Raw genomic sequence first — 8,745 nt, forward strand, 5'->3', positions numbered from 1 at the left:
TTTGACTACTAAAAAGATCTCATTCTCTTGATAAAGAAAAGGATGTCTGTTAGGATCACTCAGGCACCATTTTGTTTCCTATGACAGATGATTGCCTGCAAGTCTGCATCAGACTGCGGAAATTAAAACTTTTCCAAACCAAATACAAGATAACAGATTTTTAAAGAATCAGCATACACCTAAAGTAACTTGTTTTACTCTAATTGCCTTATAAGTCCTGAGCACTTTTGAAAACAAGCTTATTGCTACTTTTTTTTTTGCATATGTTTGTTCATGAGACAGAATGTTTTCCATTTGTATACAGGTGACATACGAAAAAAGACGCTGCAAGTGCTCGTTTCGGCAGCACATGTACAAAAATTGGAAGGATACAGAGAAGATTAGCATGGCCCCTGTGCAAGGATGACATGCAAATTCATGAAGCGTTCCATATTTTTACTCTGTATTTGTCATACATCTTTCATTTGTATATTGTGTATAGCTTACTATACATATGAAAATGTATGTCAACCAAGTGTTTAGAATGTAATTATCAGTGTTTAAGTCCAAATAAAGTATGTGATATGGGATAATCTAAAAAAAAAAGAAGCTGCAAGATCTCCTAGATCTGGAATAGTAGGTAATTATGAGCCTCCCAACCTGAGTGTAGTTATCTGAACCTAGATCATTCCCCCAAAAGAATACGTGCTGAGCCACATGCCAAGACCCGTAGTATCTTTTATCCAGTCAATGAAGAGCCTTTATCACATTAATAACAAGAACAACAAAGCCTTAATAAATAATTAAATAAAGGATCCTGAGTAACATCAAAATTAAGATGTGTATGGTAAATTTGGACCATAAAGTGACTACATTCCAATGACAATGTCCAACCTTCTACAAAAGGAAAGATGATTGCAAAGTTACATTCACAGTGGAAACACTCAGAATGTACAATGTGATTATGAAAATAGTACACAGATTTGCATAATGACTTCTGTACTTACCACAAAGACACAACACTCAATAATGTATACAATATTTGTGAAAGGATAAAGCAGATATGGGAGAAAAAGTCAAGAACAAAGGCAAAAGAAACTAGACAGAAAAAGTATGATCTTGACCATTGTTACACAGCTACCTATCATTCTATGTGTATAGAAATTAAATAAGCATGGACTTCACAACTTCCACAATATTAACTAAAACTGACCATTATACTGTTGGTTCTGACCCTCCAGATACTAATATTTCTTCCAAAGACAGAAGCCCTAGGATCTAGAGCTCCCTCTGCAAATGGAGTCTGTCTCTTGCTATGACTCTGCAGTGCCTTACACCCACTTATGATTCCAGGTAAATGAAGTCCCACTGATGGCAATCCCAAAACACAGAAGAATAATTTAAAATCTGCTTCCTGCCACATACGATTACAGCACAGATGTGGATCCAGCCCTATGTGCCTGCCCAACACCATGCACACCTGAGAAACCTCTACAGCTCAGAAACTCCTTTTGTCCCCTGGAACTAAACTGCTCTGAATCACACCATTGTGACTGGTTAAAGGCCACAATGAAAGTAAAAAGCATTCTAATCAAGTATTGCTGAAAGAAAATTCACATCAACATCCTTCTGCCAGTTTCTAAACTTTATGTAACTTGGATATGGAAAAACTCGAAAGTGGAATGCAATATTCAGAATTTATAGAAACCAGACTTTCAGTTTACCAATCTGTCTTCTCACTGCACACCAAAAGCAAAGCCTGGGTAAGCACACTGGACATTACAAGCATTGTATCCTCCCATGCCAGGGCTGCAGAGTCTCTCTCTCCCTCCCCAGGTAACCCATACACAGGGAGACTCAGAGAACAAGAGCCATTGCCCAGGTCACCACATGGAGGAAGAGAACCACAGTCTAGCTCAAGGGCCATCCAAATCCCAGCACAAGTGACAGTTCAGCAGACCTGCTCTGAACACCCTACACTTAGCATGGCATGGCTTTTTGTCTTCCTTACAACTACATACAGCTGAAGCAGTGGAGAATCTTGGAAAGAATCCACAAGCTACCTGCTACTAATACTACTGATTGCTAAGCCTCGCCAGACTCCCTCATTGACTTAGCCCACCAAGATGGGCCACAGAATATTAGCAGCTCCCCTCTTGGCCCATCACAGATCAAATGACCCAGAAAACACAGTACAGCTTGTTATAAATAAGGGGTGGTGCTGGGCGTTGGTGGCGCACGCCTTTAATCCCAGCACTTAGGAGGCAGGGGTAGGTGGATCTCTGTGAGTTCGAAGCCAGCCTGGTCTACAAGAGCTAGTTCCAGGACAGCCTCCAAAACCACAGAGAAACCCTGTCTTGAAAAACCAAAATAAATAAATAAATAAGGGGTGGCTCCTTTGTAATGGTCTGGAGTCAAATGTCTGGACAGTCTGGTGAACAAATGTGTGTCCTAGCATCCTAATCTCTACTAGGCCTGGTTAGCATATACATATCTTTGGAATGTTTTAGAGACAGTCCTCCCTCTGCTAAGTTCTACTTTGTGAGACTCACTATCTTCTAAGCATTAGTAAATCCAAGTCTACTCCTCTGCATCAGGGCACAGTAGTAGAGTGATACACATCACACGAGACGCATTTTACAACCTCCACAAAATAGACTACAAATGGAACTTACAGGTTAAATACAAAGTGCTGACCATCTAGAAGATACTGGACACATTAGTCCTCTCTGAGTTTGGAAACCTGCTATCCATGGGTGCACTAAAAGCATGTTGAGGTTGACTACAGAGATATTTGTATGCATCGTTCCCTGCTCCCAATGCTCTAAGCCGATTCAGCCCACAGAGCAAAGTTATTCAGAGGCCTGAACCTGGCTCCAAGGAGTTGAAATGACCACGTGGGACCTCACAGGACAGGAAATCTGGCTGCAGGCTTCCAGTCAGATCTGGGTAGGACACATCACGCTGACGCACGCACCTCCCCAACTGCTCTTCCCCAACCGGGAACAGAATCCCTTTGCTCACCATGTTGTGGATTCCCAGCTCGCCTATGCTCTCCGTTCAGGTGTCTGTAGTAGCTGAGGCAGCACAGCACGCTGAAACACTGGCACCAGCTCCTCTTCAAAGCAGTCTGAAGCCTGGGCCGGAAGGGCCCTGCACCACTTCTGACTGGCAGGTCACCTAGGGGCCTGATTGGCTAGTGAGGCCTGATTGACAAGAGCACCTCCCATAGGGTTCCAGTGTGCTTAAAGACACAGCACAATGATTCCTGGACCTGCCTTCCACCCCAAAGGCATTTTCTAGACGTGCAAAGATATGCATCTCACTAGCACACCCTGGCTCCAATTGCTGACCCTGCTATCCTGCTGTAGTCCATAAGGACATCCCTTCCTTCCTCCTGGACACAATGTGGCTAGCTAGCTTGCACAGCCCTCAACACCATGTGGGGAGGAGTGACTCCCCCTTCCACAGATGGAAGGATGCCCAGAATATTAACAACTAAAGAGAGATTTAAAGTCGCAAAAGGAGATGTTTGCTCTGTGGCTTCACACTCAGGTCAGATGAACTGAAGGTACTATTTCCTGGTTGTTGCAGGGACTTCAGGAAAGTAGGAAAGTAGAAACCAGATCACAAACAAGATAATAGTTTGTTTTCTCCATCTATAGTGATTGAGAGCTTTGCCGGGTATAGTAGTCTGGGCTGGCATCCATGGTCTCTTAGTGTAGGTAGAATATCTATCCAGGACCTTCTGGCTTTCAGGGTTTCCATGGAGAAATCAGGTGTAATTCTGATAGGTCTGCCTTGTATCCCCTTGATCTAGGTTGCTTCCAAGTTCTGGCAATTACAAATAAAGCTGCTATGAACATAGTGGAACAGACATCTTTGTTGTATGAATGGGCATCTTTTGGATATATGCCTAAGAGTGGAGTTGCTGGGTCTTGTGGTAGGTTTATTCCCATTTTTCTGAGGAATCTCCATACTGCTTTCCAAAGTGGCTGAACCAGTTGGCACTCCCACCAGCAATGGAGGAGTGTCCCCCTTTCACCACATCCTCTCCAGCATAAATTGTCATTGGTGTTTTTGATTTTAACCATTCTGACAGGAGTGAGATGGTATCTCAGAGTTGTTTAGATTTGCATTTCCCGGATGGCTAAGGATGTTGAGCACTTTCTCAAGTGCCTCTCAGCCATTTTAGACTCCTCTATTGAAAACTCTCTATTTAGTTCTGCAGCCCACTTTTTAATTGGGTCCTTTGCTGTTTTGGAGACTTGCTTCTTGAGTTCTTTGTAAATTTTGGAGATCAACCCTCTGTCAGATGTGGGATTAGTGAATATTTTTTCCCATTCTGTGGGCTGCCTTTTTGTCTTGCTGACTGTGTCCTTTGCCTTACAGAAGCTTCTCAGTTTCAGTAGGTCCCATTTATTAATTGTTGATCTCACTGTCTGTGCTACTGGTGTTATGTTCAGGAAGCTGTCTCCTGTACCAATTCGTTCAAGAGTACCACCCACTTTCTCTTCTAAGAGGTTCAGTGTGGCTGGATTTATGTTGAGGTCTTTGATCCATTTGGACTTAAGTTTTGTGCATGGCGATAAACATGGATCGATCCGCATTCTTCTACATGCCAGTCTCCAATTATGCCAGCACCATTTGTTGAAGATGCTTTCTTTATTCCATTGTATATTTTTAGCTTCTTTGTCAAAGATCAGATGTTCATACGTATGTGGGTTAATACCCGGATTTTCAATTCGATTCCATTGGTCTACCTGTCTATTTTTGTGCCAATACCAAGCTGTTTTCAGGACTATAGCTCTATAATAGAGCTTGAGGTCAGGGATGGTGATGCCTCCGGACGTTGCCTTGTTGAACAGGGTTGTTTTGGCTATCCTGGGTCTTTTGTTTTTCCATACAAAATTGATTATTGTTCTTTCAAGGTCTGTGAAGAATTGTGCTGGGATTTTAATGGGGATAGCATTGAATCTGTAGATTGCTTTTGGCAGGATTGCCATTTTTACTATATTGATCCTACCTATCCAAGAGCATGGGAGATCTTTCCATTTTCTGAGGGCTTCTTTAATTTCTTTCTTTAAAGATTCAAAGTTCTTACGATACAGGTCTTTCACTTGTTTGGTTAGCGTTACCCCAAGGTATTTTATGTTGTTTGTGGCAATTGTAAAGGGTGATGTTTCTCTGATTTCTCTTTCAGCCCTTTTATCATCTGTATATAGTAGGGCTACTGACTTTCTTGAGTTGATCTTGTAGCCTGCCACTTTGCTGAAGGTGTTAATCAGCTGTAAGAGTTCCCTGGTAGAGTTCTTTGGGTCATTGATGTAAACTATCATATCTTCTGCAAACAGTGAAAGTTTGACCTCTTCCTTCCCAATTTGTATCCCCTTGTTCATAGCAGCTTTATTTGTAATAGCCAGAACTTGGAAGCAACCTAGATGTCCCTCACCCGAAGAGTGGATAGAGAAAATGTGGTACATCTACACAATGGAGTACTATTCAGCAGAAAAAAATAATGGAATCATGAGATTTGCAGGCAAATGGATGACACTAGAAGAAACCATCCTGAGTGAGGTAACCCAGTCACAAAAAGAGAAACATGGCATGTACTCTCTCATATATGGATTTTAGACATAGATCTGGGGAGTGCCAGCCTACAATCCTATGGCCAGAGAGTCTGGGAAAAAGAAACTTTCATTTAGTGGCTGGTTAAGTACTGAGCTGAACTCAAGAAAGCCAGTATCAGAGAGGGAGGACTGATGATCAAAGGGATTAAGACTGGGCTGGTTTAACCCCCAGAAACAGCTGACCAGACAAAGGTTAACTCTTGAATCCCAGGCATCAGCCTGGGAATCCAGCATGGGACTGATCAAGACCCCCTGAATCTGGGTGTCAGTGAGGAGGCCTAGGTAATCTATTGAGCCTTGGGCAGCAGATCAGTACCCATACCAAGTGTACACATGGACTTTGGACTCCCATAGAACAATGTGAGGTGCACTCTCACCCTGAACTCTTGGGGAAGGGTCTAGGCCCTGCCCTATATGAAATGACAGACTATGGACACCCCCAGGGAGGGTGAGGGGATAATGGGGGGGTGATGGGGCGAGGGCATGGGAGGAGGGGAGGGAAAGGGAGAGGGACCTGGAACTGAATTGTGAAGCAACCTTGTTTCTTATCTAAATTTAAAATGGAAAATAAAAAAATATAAAAAAGATAATAGTTTGTTTGCCCATCAGAAGGCTGGATGATGGCTTCATTGCTGTAGGATTTTTTTTCCTGAAATCCAGAGAAACATCATGGCCAATGAACAGTCATAAAGAGTAGTCTGTCGCAGTTCCGCCTATGTAGGTATACGTCTTTACGTCCAGCCGTATATGTCTTTAGTCCTGCCTAAAGTGGGTGTGGTTAGCAGTGTGGTAAACCGCCCTTTTATTACCTCATCTGTATGCGCCTCTAGTAAGTCACATGTTTAATGGTGGCATGCAGACTTCCTCCTACAATTCCCCTTTTAGTCTAAAAAAGGACAACTAACTTGTGTCCATGAACAAAATGTATCAAATATCTATTCTATCTAAACCTAAACTTATCTGAAAGAAACACCCAAATATGAACACCTCCTTCCAATCCCAACTCTAAAAATAATTGAAAACTAACACTAACAGGTGTAAACTATCTTATAATATCAATAGTAGGGAGAGGGGGCATGGAATTCTCAAAACTACTTCCTGCTGAGATGGGACGATGATAATCTCATGGGGACCTGTGAGAAGAAAAATGTTAGTATAACAAAATGTCCGTATATCAGACAGTCTCTGTATGGCAGGAGATGCTTGATTGAAGTTCCTGACTGGGGTTCTAGTGTTGATTGAAGCTCTCATCTGAAGCTCCTGCCAGATTGTAGAAGATGTGCTATTTCAGTTTCTTGGTCCGGAGTTGTGTAGAGTGATGTAGTTTCAAGCCAGTTTCAGGATAGTGCTTGTCAGGTGGAGGGCAGTTCAGATGCCTCCAGTCGAATCAGGTGAAGTCAAGGAAGTGGATCCTCATTCTCTTTCTGAAGCAGTTGAAGATTGCTGTCAGGAAATCCCTTGTTCTCTGGAAAACTCAAACATTAATGTTAACAAAGAAATATTTTAACTTTCATATGTATGCATACCGGAAGAGGTGACAATAGGGAAGATGGTAAACCTGAAGGAAATTAGACTTTACAGAAAAAGAAATCCACAGATAACAGTCCCTCATTTTATTTCTTCTGTCTTATATCAATGGCTCTTTGATATAATACAGATATTCTGAATCGTATTTAAATAATATGCTTGAGTTTAGAGTAGGAGAGCCAATCCAACTCCAAAGCCAGCTTCAGTTAAATGAATGGGGACTGAGGTATGTGAAGAAATAAAGATAAAAGGGTATGAAAAAACAATATAGAGAGATTTAGACTTTGATACCACACAGTGAGTTACCGTTTGTTTGATGGTCCCCAGGGTAGCTATTCATTCTTCCACAGGAATCCATATGTCCAGTATTCTTTGCTGAGTTTACCTGTGAATACAAAAAAAACAAAACACTTCTCTTTCCTTTTAGGAGGTCACTTTACCCATGGTGGACTATGAATTTGTAGATGGGCTGTTATCTTCCTCCTCCTGAGATGTTTTCTGTTCTGATCAAATTTTAATTAATTTTGATGGAACCCAAACCTTTTCTTCTCCTGTGGAAACAAAAGCATAACCCCTTCCCCAACATAACACATATCCTGGTTTCCAGACTGAGGTCATAACATCCTTAAAATACACCGGTTGGTTCAGTTCAGAAGTCTTCTCTGTAGTCCAGTGTCTTTCTGCTGCAGTTTGTCCTTTTTCATCAGCATTAAGAAAATTCAACGTTAGTAAAGCATTGTGTAACCTGTGTTTAGGTGTCTTTGTTTTCCCTGGCTGTTTATGAAGCATCTCTTTTAAGGTTCGGTTAGATCTTTCAATTATTGCTTGTCCTGTGGGATTGTAAGGTATACCAGTTACATGTTTTATATTATAATATTTGAAGAATTGTTCCAATTTACTGGAGACATATGCTGGAGCATTATCAGTTTTTATTGTTTTAGGTATGCACATAACAGCCATCACCTCTAAGAGGTGTGTAATAACAGAGTCAGCTTTTTCAGAGCTGAGGGCAGTAGCCCATTGGAAGCCTGAGAATGTGTCTATAGTATGGTGTACATATTTCAAACTGCCAAATTCTGGGAAGTGAAATACATCCATTTGCAAAAGTTCATTTCTGTGAACACCTTTAGGATTACAACCTGCTGGTAATGGAGTTTGATTGTACAATGAGCAACTGGGACAATTTCTTACTATTTCTTTGGCTTGTTGCCAGGTGATAGAAAAATCCTTCTTTAAACCTCATTCTGTTAAGGGAAACTTTTTCTTTGCTAGCCGCTTTGGTTTATCCCCCGATAGGCGCCTGGGCTCTGCCGCATTGTAGTCCCCAAATAAACACACAGGAGGCTATATTAATTATGAAGCTGTTGGCCTTTGCTTGTTTCTTACTGGCTTGTCTGACTTAAGGAATTACCCCATGATTGTTAATCTAAGTATTTCTCTTATGGTAGAATAGTTCCAGGCTTCCTACCCCATGGCGTTACATGTCGAACTCTCTTGTGATTCTCCTTCCCAGAGTCCTCCTGGACTCCTAGCCCAACCTATCTAGATTCCTATTGGCCAGCAGTAATTTATTGACATATACACAGGACTTCCCCAACAACCCAGAATA

The 8,745-nt window shown here is 41.7% G+C and overlaps 1 non-coding gene across 1 annotated transcript; it reads left to right on the forward strand.

Moving 5' to 3' along the window:
- Positions 1 to 330: 330 nt before the first annotated feature.
- LOC121138286 lies at positions 331 to 437 on the forward strand. The gene has a single exon (XR_005875383.1). It is a non-coding gene; the product is annotated as a U6 spliceosomal RNA (small nuclear RNA).
- Positions 438 to 8,745: the final 8,308 nt, after the last annotated feature.

The sequence above is a fragment of the Mesocricetus auratus genome, unplaced genomic scaffold, assembly GCF_017639785.1.
Source record: "Mesocricetus auratus isolate SY011 unplaced genomic scaffold, BCM_Maur_2.0 contig_11185_pilon_obj, whole genome shotgun sequence".
Classification (NCBI taxonomy): Eukaryota; Metazoa; Chordata; class Mammalia; order Rodentia; family Cricetidae; genus Mesocricetus; species Mesocricetus auratus.